Below are 19,587 nucleotides of genomic sequence, written 5' to 3' on the forward strand. Positions count from 1 at the left end.
GAATGAAATTCGCGCCCCGGCTGACGCTGTCGGGCGCGAGATCAAAAGATCCTGTCTGAAGAAGCCACAGCACAGAGCCAGGGGGTCCTGTTGGCAGCCTGCCCCAGGACAGCTTTGGGAGGTGCTGGACAGCTTCTTGATATTTGGAGACTTTTGTAAAGCTGGAGGGAGAGGGCAGGAAGGGGGACGGAGTACTGTACTGGTAGTGCCAAGGGTTCAGAAATGTTAAAGCAGAATCAGCTTGCTTCCTGTAGCTACAGCTCAGAGCCTTCGCTTCACAATGCTGTGCTGGTCCTTCTGCTTGCTTAGTCGTCAAGGCCCGGAAATTTCTGCTGATTTGATCTAGGAAGTACTGTTTTTAAAGAACTTTAACCAAGCGTATTATTGATATCTAACGTGTATTATATATAGCCAAGCATTTTCTTTAGCGAAGTGGAGAGAGATGATCGCACAGAAGTCTGGCATACCTGGCACAACACAGCAAACACGAAAGCTGTCTAAAAAAGGAAAGTATTTAAAAGGGGTAGCAGTCCATTACCTGGCTGTTTCTGAAACCCAGCGCAGTTTTAGAAACATTACAAAGCTTAAAAAGAAGCCTGGGTGCCATCTCTAGAGATTCTAGCTCAATAGTTCTATCAATAGGAACTTAGCAAGCAGTGTTCTAAGTTAAATTTGCAAGGTCATTCTTGGTTTCCTGTACAGCACCTCAACAAAATAATTATATTCCACAGACCACCTCTAGATCTCCCAATAATTTATACTGCTTTCATTCTGTAAGAATTTATCTAAATTAATTTTGAACCTGCTTCTGTATTCAATCTCTTGTACCCTAGGGGAAATTCTGTGAGGTTTATAATTGCCTTTCTGATTTTCTTAGTTTGATGGTATTCCCATGCGTTTTCCAAGTGCACAAGTACAAATTTTAGACCTCTTAATGTCTTCTTCTATTACAATATTTCTGTTGTTGTTTCCAGACAGGGTCTCACTTTGTAGCTCTGTCCCAGAACTCTCTTTGTAAACCTTGAACTCACAGAGATCTACCTACCTCTGCTAAAAATTAAAAGAATGCTGGGATTAGCATGTACTATGTTCATAGCAACATTATTTGTAATAGCCAGAACCTGGAAATAATCTAGATGTCTTTCAACAGAAGAATGGATAAGGAAAATGTGGTACATTTACACAATGGAGTACTACACAGCAGACAAAAAATATCTTGAAATTTGCAGGCAAATGAATGGCTCTAGAAAACATCATTTTGAGTGAGGTAACCCAGACCCAGAGAGACAAATATAATATGTACTCACTCACAAGTGGCTTTTAGACATAAAGCAAAAAAAAAAAAAAAAAAAAAGAACAGCCTACAATTCATAATCCCAGAGAACCTGGACAACAAAGAGGACCCTAAGAGAGACATACATGAATCTAATGTACATGGGAAGTAGAAAAAGACAAGATCTCCTGAGTAAATTGGGAGTATGGGGACCATGGGAGAGGGTAGAAGGGAAGGGGGGAGAGGAAGGGAGGAGAGCGGAGAAAGCTATATAGCTCAATGTTTTTAAACAATTAAAAAATAAAAATAAAACAAAACACTATGTAGCTGAGTTGACTTTGACTCATAATTCTCTTGCCTCAGCCTCTCACACTCAGGACATGCTTCATCAGTACTGGCCAAACCTTTCTTACAAAAATACTAATTCCAGGGCTGGAGAGATGGCTCAGTAGTTAAGAGCACTGACTGCTCTTCCAGAGGTACTGAGTTCAATTCCCAGCAACCACATGGTGGCTCACAGCCATCTATAATGAGATCTGGCATCCTCTTCTGGCGTGTGTGGTCATACATGGAAGGAATGCTGCCTACATAATAAATAAGTAAATCCTTAAAAATAAAAAAATAAAAAAAGATACTAATCCTGTCCATGAGGATTGAGTCATCATGATCCAATCACCTCCCAGTGCATCCTCTCTGTCATCCCCACCCCCTACCACGCTGGGGATAACCCAAGACTTTGCATAGCTCCACCACTGAGCGATAGCCCCAGCTCTTAATACTATGGCACTGGAAGTTAGCTTTCTGTTGCACAATTAACAGAAACCCAGAATCAGATATTCAGGGGTACAACCTGAAGGTCAGAAAAGCAAAACAGCCAGCCACTGACTCTTACCTCTACCTCAGTCCGAAATGGTGACTCTGCCTCCAGGAATCCTCAGAATGAGACTGACTGGGAGCTATCTTCTCCTGTCTTATATTCCTCTCTAGTGCTGGGATTAAAGGTATACATCACCACAGCCTGGTTCCTATGGCAAATTAGTGTGGCTACTGGTATTAAAAGTGTGTGTCGCCATTGCCTGTTCTGTAAGGCTGACCAGGGCAGCTGCTATATTCTCTGACCTTCAGGCAAGCTTTAGTTATAAAAAATGCAAATAAAACATCACTGCAACTTTCAACAATTTCGCAATTGCAAGATTGAAGTTGCAATCCAGAACTGTGTGGAACCAACTTATCCTGGAGTTCAATTTTGCAGCCAGCACATTGACAAGAGCAGAAAGAAAGAGTTCCAGAAATTGTCACAAACAAAATTTTTATTAACATGGGACTGAAATATATAAGCCATGTACTGGGCTAGAAAATGCATTGAATTTCCATAAATGTATTACATTGCAAAAACTACTGTTTTCCAAAGACTCTGCTTCCCCCACCCCCAGCACACTCTCTTCCCCACTGCCAGCCCAACACACACAAACACATTTGAGTAGATTCAAATTTGCAATCCTCCTGTCTCCTCCTCCCAGGTTGGGGATAAGGAGGTGATAGGGTTGGAGGATGCAGAGAGTGGAATTTACATTTATTCAGGAAACCCATGGAAGATGGTCTAGATTTCATGCCAGCTTTAATAGAAATAACCATTCAATAATCAAAATATGTCTCAAACATGTACGCTCTTGCATGCATCTCATCTATATGCAAATAAACGTCTTGCTTTTTAAATATTTATCGTATTTATTTATTGTGGTGGAAGTGTCGTGCATGTGCTGTGTGAGTGAGGAGGTCGGAGAACAACGTGTGAAAGTCAGTTCTTTCCCTCCACTGCGTGGTCCGCAGGATTCAACTCAGATCGTCAGGCTTGGTGCCAAGTGCCTTTACCTGCTGTGCCATCTCCCCAGCCCCTCCCTGCTTTTTAAAAAGTCAAGACAATATCTACCGTCTCTAAGAGGTAGGTAAGCAGACAGTATTTCTCTGTTAAATGCCTTGTATTCTTCCCTCGAAGTAGTTAGGCAGTTAGTTCTTCATTGTACAAGACCCTTTAGATAAGTAGCTTCTGAAGCCAGCATAGAAGGGCCTATTGACTCTTAACAACAACGAAAAAAAGGAGAAGAAGAAAGAAAGGGAGTAAGAAAAATGTGTCCACTCCCAAATCATTAGCAGAACTGAAAAGAATATGCTAACAAAAAAAAGAGACACTGTAGTCTGAATCCCGACTGTAAAGAGAGGTCACGTCGCCCACAGCATCAAGGGAGACACAAAGCCTTGAACTTGCACCCGAGCATGCTGGGCTGACTGAGCACGCCCACGCATTCATCAGCAGGCTTGGCACTGGGAGGAGAAATCCACCACTGAGTCACAGAGAGCCAGAGCCTCTGTCAGCACGGAACAGAAAGCAAACTCATTAGATTTAATTAGTTGTATGTGGTTCCAATTGTCCCTGTTCCATTCAAAATAAAAGCCAAAGCCCTTGCACAGGCCAATTAGACCGTATATGGTTTACCTGCCCTGGGCCTTGCACCTCTGTCCGCATCACACACATCACCGCCTTGACCTTTCCGTCCACACCCCAGCCCCCCCCCCCTCACAGTTTTTTCGACCCTATTCATCCTGCCTCCTTGCTCCTGCAGGAGCTTGGCACTTCCCCCAGCTCTCTTCATGACTCATTCCGTTGGATCATTCAGATCTATGCCAAGATGTTACCTTCTGGATAAGGCCTATTCTCAGTCAGGGTCCCAGCAAGAAACAGATGGTATAATCAAATTAGGAAAATTGGAACTGCTTAATAAGGGACTATAACAGGGCCCTAGGTAGAGTTTTGAAGGATCACGAGGGAGACTTAGTAACATGGGCAATCCCAAATCTCCCCTCCACATACGCAGTACAGTAAGAAGAAGCAGTGTGTGTAAGACTATCTATCAGGAAGGAAGACATTTGATCAAGAAACACAGCAGACTCTAATGATGCAACAAGAAGGGGCAGAGGGGATTACACCTCCTCTTCCCCCCTCGCCTGGTCTGATGAAAAGCATGCAGGTCATGCTGGGGTGATGTAGGAGTCCCCTCTGTGTGCTGTGATTACCATTAACGAATAAGGAAACTGCTTTGGACCTATAGCAAGGCAGAACTTAGGTAGGCAGGGAAAGCTAGGCTGAATGTTGGGAGGAAGGAGGCAGAGTCAGAGAAGTGACACCATGGATCCACCACCAGAAATAGATGTGCTAAAACTCAGCTGGTAGGCCACGATCTCGTGGTGATATGCAGATTAATGGAGATGGGTTAAATTAATATGTAAGAGTTGGACAATAAGAAGTTAGAGCTGCCGGGCAGTGGTGGCGCACACCTTTAATCCCAGCACTCGGGAGGCAGAGGCAGGCGGATCTCTGTGAGTTCGAGACCAGCCTGGTCTATAAGAGCTAATTCCAGGACAGGCTCCAAAACCACAGAGAAACCCTGTCTCGAAAAAACAAAAAACAAAAAAAAGAAGAAGTTAGAGCTAATGGGCCAAGCAGTGTTTTAATTAATACAGTTTCTGTGTGATTATGTAGGGTCTAAGCTAACTGGGTGGCTGGGAAGAACAAGCGGCCCTCTCCTAAACTGAGGCACAACAGAAAGACAAAAAGAAGGTGTCACCTCAATCACCTGTAACAGGCAGCTTTTGCTGTGCAGCAGAACTTACAAAGTCATAATCATGTATCCATTCTCAAGATCCTGTGGGCTGCCCAGGAGATTCTTACTATCCAGGCTGGGTTTGCTAGTTCCCTTTGGGTCTGTTTATCATCTGTCTGCACTCAGTTTGGAGACTGGCTGATCTGGGATGCTTTTATTCACATGCCTGGTATGTTGAACAGTGTGAGGTAAAGCCATAGGTATGAATTAGCCCTGTGTATCTATTTACTGCAGAAAATCACAGTTTTTTAAATAGGATTTACCTCAATAGTATAGCACTTTAATTCACAGCACTGGGTCATCTCTCCATCCCTAAAGCCACAGGTTTTTAAAACAAAAATTATAAAACCAGGTATGAGATATCACCGTGTTAGTTTTATTAGCCCAGGAGACCAAAGAAGAAGAAGTACCCAAAACAAAACAAACTACTGCCATTTTAGGGTTGAAAGCCCAGGACCAGGTAGCTCCACTGACATTAGTACTATCTTGTTTTCTAAAATTTATACTTCACCAGACATCACCATTAAAATGAAATGAAAGTAGTTTACCTTAGTTTTTTATCCTTTTTTTTTTCCAAGACAGGGTTTCTCTGTGTAGCCCTGGCTGTCCTAAAACTCACTCCATAGAGCAGGCTGGCCTGGAATTCACAGAGATCTTCCTGCCTTTGCCTCCACAGTGCTAGGATTAAAGGTGTGAGCCATGAGCCACCACCTAGCTATCCTTTTTGATATAATGCTTTTAATATTTTCTAAGTGTTAGATGTAGTGATACATACCTTTGATTCCATCTCATGGGAGGCAAACGCTATGAATTCGAAGTCAGCCTGGTCTACAGAGTAAGTTCCTGTTCAGGGAGGCAAAGATGTATTGACTTTGTCTCAAAAAAAAAAAAAAAAAAAAGGTTTAAAGGAATCAACACCACCAAGTGGGCTTAGAGGTGCATCTGGGTTGTAGAGCACTTGCCTAGGAGGTATGAGATCCCAGATTTGCTCCACAGCACTGCAAAACAAAATCAGAGAGGACTATATACGTACCTTGAATATATGCATGGTTCTTGGCATTCATTCAGCGGTGGACATCAGGTAGATTTCATATCCTTCTATACTCATGAATAAGTAGTATAGATACTAATGCAAGATACTAATTTCATTTCTTTTGGAGATTAGAACAGGGACATCTACCCCTCCCACTAAGGTCCCAACAACAAACAGATGTATGATTCCAGAGTTCACCCAGGAGAACCAATGAGTTTATTAGGCTTACTTACAGAGCAATGGGCAGGGCCATAGGGAACCTTAAAGTAGCCACAGTAAAAGGTTTGAACCCAGAGGGATGATGGCTTCCTAGATGGAACCCCTGTCCCATCTTTCTTCCCCACGTGTATCCTCTAGCCCCTTCCCTAGAAGCACACAAAATATGGAAAGAATAACTCACAAGTGATTGGGAGGCATGGCTGGCTACTCAGGTGAGGGTCTTATGACCTTCATGCCCCTTCCTTATATGAGGGGAGATAAACAGTCAACAGGCCCAGGTGTGATGGTTTTTTTTAAAGGAGGCCCAGAACTCCTGAAGACAGTGGTAGTTTGACTCAGAAGATGGTCCTGTACAACGGAGATTATCTTGAAGTATAATTGTAGCTCATAAGATAGTACCATTTGAAATTTGGGGGAAAATTCTATAAAAGCTTTACTAACCCAAAGAGGTGATTCCTACTCTCCTGCCCCCTAAGCTGGGAACTGGGCCGCAGACACACTAGCCAAGCATCCAGGGCTGCATTATAGCATCAGCTTTTCTTTTGCTTTATATTTTGAAACAGAAGCATAGTTAGCCAGGCTATCACTGAACTTGGTCTGTAGCCCAGGCTGGCCTCAAACTTATGCTCTTTCTGCCTACAACTCCCAAGTAGTTTGAATCACTGGTCTCCTCCAGTAGGCATGGCTTCTGGGTTCATTTTTTACGGTTTGTTTGTTTTGCTAATAAGTTGCATGAGTTTCATATATGTTCTAATATGAACCTCTTTTGCATGTTCAGAGTTGCCAATAATCTACTCATTCCATAGATTATCTCTTTACTTGGTGAGTTGTTTCCTTCCTTGTACAGATTTTCAGTTTGATACAATCCCATTTCTCTACTGTTGACTGTGATTTTGGAGTCATATCCCCCCCCAAAAAAAAGATTATAATGACCACCAATTTTAAGATTTTTTTTCTATATTTTCTCCTACTAGTTAGGCAGATTCGGGCCTTAAATGTGAGCTATCAATCCACTTGAATTTATTTTTTTCCCAAAAGGATCAGATGGAATCTAATTTCATTCTTCTTCGTGTGGATATCAATTTAAAAAAAAAAAAAAAAAAAAAAAAGAGCATTTGTTAAAGAGACCATCTCTGACCCATTGTGAGTTCCTAGCATCCTTACTGAACATCAGTGAGCCAGAGGACTATGGACTATGAATTTATTTCTGAGAGACCTGTTCAGCTCCATTGTTCTCTTTTATAGAGGTGTATATTCTTTTCTTTTCTCCTCCCTTTATTTTGTTGTTGTTGTTTGGGGTTCATTTTTGCTATCCTGGAACTCGCTCTGTGGACTAGGCTGACCTGAATTACAAAGACACACCTACCTCTGCCTCCTGATTGCCAGGATTAAACATGTGTGCCACCACCGCCCTGCCGTAGTACATATTTTGTTGCTCTTCTGGAGATAGCAATGGACTCAAGGGTTTCAAGCATGCTAGGCAACTCTTTACCTCTAATTCTGCTCCCTAACCATACTCCTTTGATTATTGTTGCTTTGTAATTCATTTTGAAATCATGAAGTACAATGTCTCTCACATTGCTTTTGCTTTGCATTTGGGGACCTTTTATGGTTCAATATAAATCTTAGGATTTTAACTTCTACTACTATAAATAATATCCTTGGGAATTTTTATAGAGATTTTATTGAATTTGTAGATTATTTGGATAACGTGTCAATTTTGATGATATTCCTCCAATCTGAGTAACCGTATCCTTGCTTTTATATGTATCTACTTTCATAAATGCATTTTAATGTATGGAAATTTCTTTCCCATTTGCGTTGAGATCCCAGGAAATGCTGTTGGAACTAGAGTCTGAGCATAAAAAAAATACCATCTGCAAGTTTTGTGGAAATGGAAAGCTTGCTTTTTAAGTCGCTGAAGGCACAGAGAGCATATTAAGCAGCTTGGCATCGCGTAGGATGGAAAGAGCGTTCACCGTTTAGATGACTCGATCATAGATTGAGATGTTTATAGAAGCTGCTTTTGCCTTGTGATTTTATATTGAGAAACATAATCGAATCTGGAGGGAAAGCTCATTTTCAAAATCATTCCTGTTCACTAATAGTGATTGAGAGAGGTTTTTCTGCTGGGCATAGTGGCGCATGCCCTTAATCCTCACACAAGGAAAATAGAGGGAGACAGATCTCTGTAGTTCCAGACCAGCCTGGTCTATACAGAACACAGTAAGTTTCAGGCCAGCAGGCGCTACGTAGTGAGATCCTATCTCATAAACAAAACAAATAAAAAGAACAACAAAACCCATATAAATGAAGAGACACGTTCTGAAAACTATCTGCGAACACAAACATTTCACAAGCCGTACACACTTGCCTTCTATGCTGCCTCTGCTCCATGAACTTTTAGCATTATCTCAGCAAACAGGGCTTCAGGTTGAACCGACTTAGTACCTTCTCAAATTCTAGCTCATCAGAGGCACTATTGACAAAGGGGAGAATGTCACACTCCTTTGGGGACGTGGCTGCTAGTAGGTTGCCCATACCCTAGTGGATGGCACCATGCCCACATGCATATGGGCAGCACTAATTGGACTCATGAGAATTATTAATAACAAGAACAAAAAAAAGACCTGAAATTGGAGTGGGAGCCTAGGGAGAGTCGGGGAGAGGTACTGGTTGATTGCTATGATCAAAATATAATTGTATAGATGTATAAATGTAATTGTATAAATGTGTGAAACTCTCAAAAAATAAATAAAAGTATTTTAAAAATACATTGGCACATAATTGCTCTACCCAGATAATTTATAGAGTCAAAAGTTTTCAATATTTTAAGCCCAGCATTAACTCCTTTTTAAATATTTTTATTTTAATTATATTTATTTATAGAGGGATATGCGTGTGCCCTGGCACAGGCATGAAAGGCAGATGATGACTTGTGGTAGTTGGTTCTCTCCTAATGCCATGTGGGTCTCAGGAATTGAACTCAAGTCATCAGGCTTGGCAGCAAGCATCTTTATCCACTGACCCATGGCACTAGCCCGAGAATTGGCTCCTTAAAAATATTCGTAATATTTGTCAATTTATCATGAACTCAGGAAAACCAATTAAGATTGTTTTGGCTTTTTTTGTTGTTGCTGTTGTTTGGCTTTTGGGTTTTTTTTTTTTTTGGTGTTATTTTTTGTTTATTTCTTTGTTTGGTTTGGTTTTGGTTTTTCAAGACAGGATTTCTCTGTATAACAGCTCTAGCTATCCTAGGACTCTCTTTATAGACCAGGCTGGCCTCAAATTCAGAGAGATCCACCTGCCTCTGCTTCCCTAGTGTTGGGATTAAAGGCGTGCACCACCACCACCCGGCTGATTTTGTTTTTAATATTTTAATTTTATCTTGTAAATGTGTCTGTGCGTGTGAATGAGTTACTCACAAGGGCCAGGAGAGGGGGTAAGAGTCCGTGAAGCTGGCCTTAAACCATCATTTATAAACTCCCTGACTTGTGTACTGGGAACAACTGAACACAGGTCCTCCCCACTAGTGGTGTGTGCTCTTAACCACAGAGCCATTTCCTGAGGCCTCATTTTCTTGGTTTGGTTTTGTCTTTTGTTTTGAATCAACAGTGTATATTACTCCTGGGGTCGTGACTTTTCAGGTAAGTTCTCACCAAGGAGCTACGAGTCTGAAACTCCATCAGCAAACAGTTTTCGTTTCAGGGCTAACAAAGGCGTCCCTCAGAAACGGTCTTTGGTTTCTGCTCATTTTTTAATTTTCCTGAAGAAATCCTGCAGCAATGAGATGGTGTTATTTTTCTAACATTTCCCTCCTGCAAACTGGAAACCTTGTGTGGAATCTGGAAGAATTAATGTACAGGGTAATCTTTTGTACAAAACACATAGCACACTTTGCTATTTAATAGAGCAAAACCATTCACCACTCTACTGTGTTAAGGGCAAGGTTACTTTCCTCTTTTGTTCCTGGGAAAGAATTCAAAGCCCCAGATTTCTTTTTCTTTCCTTGATTTGATAGGATGTAATAAACTGGATTTTTTTTTATATAAAAGCCATCTTAATTCACTAACTCAGAGAGCCATGTCTTTAGACCACAAACTAGCGTTTGCCTGCCCTTAACTTAAGCCAGTCACGGACTCTTATATTCCTCTTTGCCAGGTATGTTCCCGACTCCATAGAAGTAAGATATGGCTGTGTGGTTTAAGGGCTACCCTGTGGCACTTACTGAAACAGATTCCTTTTGCACTTAAAAAAAAAAAAAAAAGTAAACCTTGATTCTGACTTGCATTTTTAGACAATGTGTACAAAAGAAAGAATTGGTGACTTTGCTGCTTGCTTGGATATGGTTCTGTGCCTACGTCTACCTCAGATTCTGTTGGGACCTTCTACTTCAGTGAAGTAAGTGTGAGTGGGGAGAGTCGAAAGAACCAATTCAGTCATACTTTTCAAATTTCATGAATTTTACCTTAAAGATACAAAAAGAGAAAAGAAAAGAGAAGAAAAGAAAAGAAAAGAAAAAAAGAAAAGAAAAGCCTACCTTTCTGAGTCAGACTCAGAAGGGTGGGCAGAACCAGATGAACCTCCTGGCCACTGGCCTCAGGGACTTCTCCCTAGGGGATGAGAATTCTGGGAAGGGAAAGTCCAGTATCTCTGAAGGGATAATTATTCTGTCCATCTGTTTAATATGTCCTAAGGTGAAACTGCCTCCCTAGGAGCGGTCCCTCCTTCTGAGGGATGGTTCCTTAGCCAGGTCACTGACCTTATCCAGCTGGAATGTCCTATTCCCACCCAGCCTGGACATTCTGTTCTCTGGGTCAGAAGTTTTCCTTCACTCGGCCTTTATTGCTGTTCTAACTTAAGACAACTTGAAGCAGATCAGGCAAAGAAGAGAACTGTTAGAAATTAGCAGTCTTTGTAGTTCTGTGTTGAGTGCTTCCTGGCTTAGGCTTCTTATTAATCAAGATCCAAAGAGGCCTCAGACTCTGGTCTCTGTGTCCTGCTCTGCCCTTTCCCGACACTAAGTGCCGTCTGTTTGAAGTTTACAACCCCAGCTCTCATTTGACCTCGTCCAGCCCAGCTGTGGCCCTTGAAAGGCACACAAGGCCTCTGAAGAAAGGAACCACAGAATGAAACAACTAAGAGCAAAGAAGCAAAAACTCCTGTTTCTCCTTCCCGTCTCACAGTCCCTCACAGGACTCCCCTTTAGCTGAGTGTAACTGCAAGTCAGGCGGCAAGGGGTCCCTTCTAATGTAGTGCGTACAGCAGTTCGGCACTGGGGGCGGGGAGAAAGATGGGCGGTAAAGTCGGAGTGAGAATACCAGGGCCTTTGCTAGGCATTTCATCCCAGCCCAGAGCACCGGGGCTCTTCAGCCTCTGGTAGCTATTGTTTTAGCTTAGTCATTTTACCACCTTACAAGGCTAGCACAAAGCGTGGGTGCAGGCTAGTTCACAGGGGGATGGTGACCTCCGCGGAGTAAGGCAGTTCACCATCTCCTGACAGCTCCAATTACCACTAATGGGTCTATTCAACAGCCATTCCCCGTGCCCTGTCATCTCACCATTTTAGGGTGTGTTCGACCTTTAGACCCTGTTCCAATTCCTTTCCTTCCCTCAACCCCTTGATTTTTTTTCATAAAGATTTTTCTTTATAACATCATAATAAAATGGAAATACAGAAGCTACTGTTCCCTACATCTGGACCTGTTAGCTATGATCCTCTGCAAAGACAGTAGCAGCCCTGGGGGACTTGGTGGTCAGCAGGGCTATTCTTTTGCACGGGGTAATAATTTCAACAGATAAAGCAACTTTGCTTATGTCAGTAAACATTAAAAAAATGTTTTTGTTTCATTTAAACTTCTAAGTAGGTGAAGAGGGTACTTTTCCTTTTGCTTTTCTTTCTATCCAGCTGTTAAAATGAAGCCACTCTAGACCAGATAATCTGTGGTCTCTAGCCCTCCCTCAAATTAAATGCTATAAATTTTCAGCAAGAACTCTCAAGTATAGTAGAGGAAAGACAACTTAGTGATGATAGTTGAAAGACTTCTTTCTGACTTTCTAAATTTTTTAATCCTTGCTATATTGTGGGACATTGACCTTGAACTCTTGATCTGCCTGCCTTTACCTCCCAAAACCAGCATTACAGACGTGTGTCACCCAGCTCAGATAACACAAATGTCTTGGTTAGGGTTCCTATTGCTGTGAAGAGACACCAGAATCAAGGCAACTCTTATAAAGGAAAGCATTAATTGAGGGCTGGCTTATAGTTTCAGAGGTTTAGTCCATTATCATCATGGCAAGATGCAGACAGACATGGAGCTGAAGAGGAAGAAAAGAAAAGAAAAGAAAAGAAAAGAAAAGAAAAGAAAAGAAAAGAAAAGAAAAGAAAAGAAAAGAAAAGCCTACCTTTCTGAGTCAGACTCAGAAGGGTGGGCAGACCTAGATGAACCTCTTGGCCACTAGCCTCCGGGGACTTCTCCCTAGGGGATGAGAAGTTCTACATCTGGATCCTCAGGCAGCAGGAAGAGACTGAGACACACTGGCCAAGCTTGAGCCTCTGAGATCTCAGTGCCCACCCCCCCAATGACATACTTTCTCTAACAATTCCACACCTACTCTAACAAGGCCACCCTCCTAATAGTGCAACTCTGTGAGGGTCATTTTCTTCAAACCACCACATTCCACTTCCTGGCCCCTATAGGCTTGTAGCCACATCATAATGCAAAATGCATTCAGTCCAACTTTAAAAGTCTCCATAGTCTATCACAGCATGGGCACTGTTTAAAAGTCCAAAGCTCAAAGTCTCTTCTGAGATTCAAGCAATCTCTTAACTGTAACCCCTGTACAATCAAAATGAAAAGGAAGATCGCATGCTTCCAACACACAGTGGCACAGGATACACATCACCATCCCGAAAGGGAGGAAAGGGAGTGTAGAGGGGAAGTACTAGACCAGAGCAAGACCAGAGAAACAGCTGAGCAAACTCCAAAGTCTGCATCTCCACGTCTGATGTCAAAGAGTTCTTCAGGGCCGGGCAGTGGTGGCGCACGCCTTTAATCCCAGCACTGGGGAGGCAGAGGCAAGCGGATCTCTGTGAGTTCGAGACCAGCCTGGTCTACAAGAGCTAGTTCCAGGACAGGCTCCAAAACCACAGAGAAACCCTGTCTCGAAAAACCAAAAAAAAAAAAAAAAAAAAGAGTTCTTCAGCTCTCCAACTCCTTTTGGCTTTGTTGACTACAACACATTTCTTTCTCTTGGACTGGCTCCACTCCTGTAATCAGCTTTCTTGGGCAGGCAGGTATCCCACAGCTCTGGCATCTCCAACATTTTGGATTTCTCCAAGGCAATCCAGGCTTCACCTTCACAACTTCAGGAAATAGCCTCTACAGGCCTCCATGCAAAGACGCCCCTGACACATGCCTAACCTCCACAGTTTTTTTTTTTTTTAGTCTCAGGGGGAACTCCTATAACCCCTTTTTCTATCCTTGACTCTAAAGCCAGAACCACAAGGCCCTAGTTCTGCCAAGTTCTGCTCCGGCTAAAACATGGCACCCTTGTTCAATTGCATCTTTATCAGCTTTCTGATTTAATGGTTTCTTCAGTGACTAAGTTTGGCTGTCCTGAAACTCGATGTGTAGACCAATATGGCCTCAAACTCAAAGATCTCTCTGCTTCTGCCTCTAGAGTGCTGGGATTAAAAGCATGTACCACCACACCTGCTGGCTCTAAGCTTTTTAGCCCAGTCCATGGTACCAACTTCTTTCTGTCTTAGTTAGGGTTTCTATTCCTGTGAAAAGAAACCATGACCCAAGCAAGTTTTATCAAAAAAGCATTTTATTGGAGTTGGCTTACAGCTTCAGAGGTTTAATCCATTATTGTCATAGCAAGATTCATGGTGGTATGCAGACAGACATAGTGCTGGAGAGGTAGCTGAGAGTTCTACATCTTGATCCTGAGGCAGCAGGAGGAGACTGAGACACACTGGGCCTGGCTTGAGCATCTGAGACCTCACAGCCCACCTCCCCCACTGACATACACCCTCTAACAATACCACACCTGTTTCAACAAGGCCACACATCCTAGTAGTGACACTCATGGGGCCATTTTATTCAAACCACAACAGAAAAACAGGCATATGTTTATATGCATGCACTTGTGTGTGTTCATGTATATGCTTGTATGTATATGTATATGAACATGTAGTACATGTGTACTACAGATTATGTGTGGAGGTTACAAGAACACTTTTGGGGATCCAGTTCTCTCTCCACCATGTGAATGCTGGGAAGGGAACTCTGGCTATCGGGCCTCTATTGCAGTGGTCCTCAATCTTCCTAATGCTTTGACTTTTTACTACAATTCCTCATGTTGGGGTGACCCCCAGCCTTAAAATTATTTTTATTGCTACTTCATAACTGTAATTTTGCTACTCGTATGAATTGTAATGTTTTTTTATTTATTTATTTTTTTTTTGGAGATACAGGTTTGCCAAAGTAATTGTGACCTACAGGCTGAAAACTACTGTTTCTCCATTTGGCCATGTCTGATGAAGAAACAAACTCTTTGTTTGCTTATTATTTTCTTGTCTTTTCTTTTAATTTTATGGAAAAATTATCCCTAAAGAGCTGGTCTAAAATTCTCTTTACTTCCTTCCCTGTGTTGAAAGCAAATATTCTCAGTGCCACACAAAGAAACACCTAAACAAAACAAAAGTAACGTGGCAATACAAACCCTTTCTGCAAAAATGGTGCTCCATGTCCAAACCTAGACTCGTGAGCACAGCAAGGTGCTCCATGACCATACCCAGACTCGTGAGCACAGCAAGGTGCTCCATGACCAAATCCAGACTCGTGAGCACAGCAAGGTGCTCCATGACCAAACCCAGACTTGTGAACACAGCAAGGTGCTCCATGACCAAACCCAGGCTTGTGAACACAGCAAGGTGCTCCATGACCAAACCCAGGCTTGTGAGCACAGCAAGGTGCTCCATTACCAGGCTGGCGAGCACAGTGAGGCAGGACATTAGTTCCCTTGGTTCTTTTCTAAATCTGATAGTGACTGTCTTTCCCCCAGAGGTTGAGTTCCAACCTCAGCTCTTGAGAGTCCTTAGTTTTAAAAGAATCTGTGCAAAGGAAAGGAAGGGAAAGGAGAACGGGTCATCCAGGGCAAATTCCAGGAATACAGCAGGGCCTTAGTTTTAACAGAAGTTTTATCAGAGGGGGAGATTAAAAGCTTTTCATAAGAGTTTTCTGTGGGGGAGAGGATGTGTGCTTGTTCAATATTAGCCCTTGACTGACAAGCTACTTTTGGTAGAAAAATGAATTCTGACACGTTAACAGATCTTTTCTCTTATTTTCTCATTTTTTATTTTGTTTTCTTTTTTTAACTTTCTTTTCACTTATCCTTTGTGTCTTTCCCATCATGCATCTCAATCCCATTCATCCCCCTGTCCCTTTGATTCCACCCTCTGTTCTCACAACCACCTCCAAAATAAAATAAAATTTAAAAGAAAAAAAAAAGAGAGAGAGAAAAGTCTCATTGTGGAATCTGTGGTGTGACACAGTGAGTCACACAGTATAATGCCCTTTAGTCCATATACCTTTACTTGCAAGCGTTCATCACAGAGGCCAAGAGTCATGGGTCTGGTTCAGGTCTCTAGGTTGTGATACACCATCGATACTGGGCCCCCGCTGGGACTCCTCTTAGCTATCCTGTTGTTGCCCTGTGCTGTGGAGCTCCTGCAGCTTTGTGTCTGTGGTACCTGCCCCTTCACATGCCCAAGCAGATCATAAATAGGGTGGATGTTGGGATGAGCCAACTCATAACCGTGGTTCGGGTCTAGGTATTTGCAGGGTTAGTCATCTTGCCAGCTCTCCCCTGTCCCCACCACCAGGGTGAGTCTCCAGCATTGCCCTGGCTAGTTCACCCTATGCAGTGAGAAACAAGGGACAAGAACGGGTCTCCTGCTTTCATGCCCTCAGGGCTGGTTCACCCACATCTACATCACCAGGGCCAGCTCTCTATTGCCCAGGCAAGATTCAGGGGCCACTCTCCTGAATGCTGCAGCTGGTGAATGGCAGGGACAGATCTCCCACACTTACTACCTCGGGGCCAGCTATCCCAACTGTAATAGGTGGTGAGGGGTGGGGAGGTGGGTGGGGTGGAGAGCATCTTTCCTTTGCAAATGCTATCATATGCCAGATGAGGGGTGGGCCAGATCTCCCGTGCTCACATTCTTGGGGTGGCTCACCCATGCCTCTGTCTACAGGATCAGGTCTACTGTGCTGTCCAGGCAAGGTACAGGGCCCATTCTCCTGAGGCTGCAGCTGGTGAGGGTCTGGGTCAGCTTTATTTTCTTTTCTTAGCTTAAATTATTTCCTAACTTTCTAAGAAAATCAAGTCTGGTTGTACACATCTGTAACCCTGGAAACACAAAGGTTCAGGCAGCTTTTGCAGTTCAAAACCAGCCCAGACTACACAGTGAAATCCTGTCTCAAAGAACAAAGGAAAAAGAAAAACAAACAAACAAACAAACAGAAATTGTAAAAAGAAAGAGTAGGAATAAAATAATACTTATAGTTATAAAAACCTGTACTCCAGGGTTGTTATGGAGAAATCTGATTTATTCTGATACCCATGGTTCTCATTTATTTGTGTGTACCTTTTGTTTTCTCATTGTATATGGTAAATAAGCTTTCCACTGCCTTATATTTTGTTGATATATTTAGGACAATACTCTTTTCAGTCAGGTGTGGTGAGGTAGCTCATGGCTTTAATCCCAGCACTGGGGAAATTCTTAAGCGTTTAAGGCCAGCAAGGTCTATATAGAGAGATGCTGTCTCACAAAAGAATCTTCCTTCCCAAAAAAATAAAAAAATAAAAAAAAAAAGAATCTTCCTTCCCGTTTTGTTGGTCACATGGGAAAATGTCCTCCACTAGTGACTTACTTCATGATATTAATAAAAATTAATGTTTTCTAATGAGAAGATTAGGAAAATGCAAAACAAAATATACTTGGCTAAGGACATGATAGACAGTTTTAGTATAACACTTTTTAGGAAAAAAAATTAAAATGCAGAAGTCTAAAAGGAAAAGTTTTTCAGAAATGTGATACTTTTGCTGTTGTTTTTAAGATAAAGTTTCTCTGTAACTTTGGTGCCTGTCCTGGAACTAGCTCTTATAGACCAGGTTGGCCTCAAACTCACAGAGATCTGCCTGCCTCTGCCTCCCGAGTGCTGGAATTAAAGGCGTGCGCCACCAACCCCTGGCTATGATATCTTGAACTTCTCCCCTCCTAGTAGTGCAAGAGATGAAACCCAGAGCCTTATGTGTGCATCGCAAGGGCTCCACCACTGAGCCAGTTTCCCAGACTACTGTGACAAAGTGTCCCAAGTTAAGAAAGTTCTTGCCCTGCACTTCCTGTTTACTCAGATAATATTATATTCTTCTTTGTTCTTTGATGGGATTGAAGACTAGATAGTTATAACTCCAGTTTTTCTTAGCCATGTTAGAAAGTAAATTATGTACAAAACTTTGGATTCATGAAGATAGGAGAGATAATGGAGTATTGTCTCTGAATTTACCAAATGCAAATAATGTAATTCTTACTTGGAAATTGTTCCTGTGTATAGTTTTATTTTGTCAAAGTTAATACCTTTCCTTTCTATTTATACAATTCCTGATAATTGATCTTATTGTATATAGTTTTTAAATGTTAGAGTTAAAACCCTTCTTTTTTATTTAGGAAAAAAGGGGGGATGTTGTGGAGTAATCTTTTGTACTCTGAAAATGTATATTTGCCAAGGAGCCTTCTGATTGGTTTAGAAAAGAGCTGAATGACCAATAGCTTGGCAGGAAGAGGTTAGGTGGGACTTCAAGGTGGAGAGAAAGAAGAAGAGATGAACCTAGGCTTGAGAGAGACACCAGAGGCCATGGAGAGGAAACAGGAGGTAAAAGATGGAAGAGAGGTAAAAAGCCATGAGTCAAAATGTAGATTAATATAAATGTGTTAATTTAAGTTGTAAGAGCTAGTGGGACAAGCCTAAGCTATATGCCAAATTTTCATGATTAGTAAAAAGTCTCCATATCATTTTTGTGGGCTGGTGGCCCAAAGAAAAATCCATCCACACACAGCCATGTTTAGAAGGCTGACAGGACTTGTGCATAGGACTTTGGTAGCATCAGTTTATCCCATTCCAATCACCTACATGGTAGGGCTAGAGTTAGTTGTTATAAAACCCAGATCCACTTGTAATATACCCTTTCTGCTTCTACAGGATGTCTCTATGTGACTCAGGCAGGCCCCAAACTGCATGACGTAGACTGGCCTTGAACTCACAATCCTGCCTCCACCTCCTCTGTGGATTACAGGCTTTGCTAGCACACCTGGTCTAAAGTCACTTTAAATTCCAGGGATTGCAGGCCTATACAGTGGTTTGAACAACCACTGTCTTTAATATGCCTGTGCCTTTTGAACAGAATCCTCACCTCCCGCTTGTCTGCATCACTGTAAACTGCTATAGATCCTTCAGACCTTACCTTGAGACAATTGTGAAATCTGAAAATCTGTATAGGGAACTGTTGTTGTTGCTATGCTATTGTATTGGTTTAGTTGAATTTTTTTAGATATTCTTTAGAATGCCAGAACTGAGATAGAGATAGAGATAGAGATGACATCTTATAACATATATTATTATTTCTGTTTTATAGATATACATGTATGGAATTTATTAGAGTGATTTATATTCTGTGTTCCAGCTAATCCAGCAATACCTGTCTTCTAAGGATCCAATAGTTGTTTGGTCCATGAAAGCAGGTGTCTCAAATGATCTTCAGCATATGTCAAAATCCCAAAGAAGTGGGTTCTCATGCCAATGTATGGAGAGCTTCTTTCTTCCATGTCCTTTACATAGACTGTCAGCAGAAAGTGTGACTCAAATTTAGGCTTGGTCTTCTAACCTCAAATAATCCAATAAACTAAAAACCCTTCACAGATGTATCCAGTGGTTTTTAGTTAATTCCAGATGTAATAAAGTTGACAACCAAGAATACGCAACATAGTAGAATTTGGTTACTTTTTCTAGCATCATAGATTCTGAAGGTAGAACCAGGAGCATTTTCCTCTAAAGGTACAGGCTCTTGTCTTTGCTGTATTTTGCTGTTACAGCAGAAATCTGCTACTAATTAATTTATAAACAAAAGTATTAGGGACTGCAGAGATGACTCAGTGATTAAGAGCACTGACTGCTCTTCCAGAGATCCTGAGTTCATGGTGGCTCACAGTCATCTATAATGAGATCTGGTGCTCTCTTCTGTAGTGATATTTCATTTGTATTTTAATAAATAAAGCTTTCCTAAAGACCAGAATGCAAAACAACCACACTGGTCAGTCACACAGGCCAAGC

The 19,587-nt window shown here is 41.9% G+C and overlaps 1 protein-coding gene across 1 annotated transcript in view; it reads right to left on the reverse strand.

The window, feature by feature from the left end:
• Positions 1-19,587, reverse strand: part of Focad (focadhesin) — a 1,203,139-nt gene that overhangs the window by 295,398 nt on the left and 888,154 nt on the right. The gene's annotated exons all lie outside the window — the stretch shown is intronic.

Source organism: Alexandromys fortis, unplaced genomic scaffold (assembly GCF_014885135.2).
Source record: "Alexandromys fortis isolate MF-2015 unplaced genomic scaffold, M_Fortis_MF-2015_v1.1 scaffold_64, whole genome shotgun sequence".
Classification (NCBI taxonomy): Eukaryota; Metazoa; Chordata; class Mammalia; order Rodentia; family Cricetidae; genus Alexandromys; species Alexandromys fortis.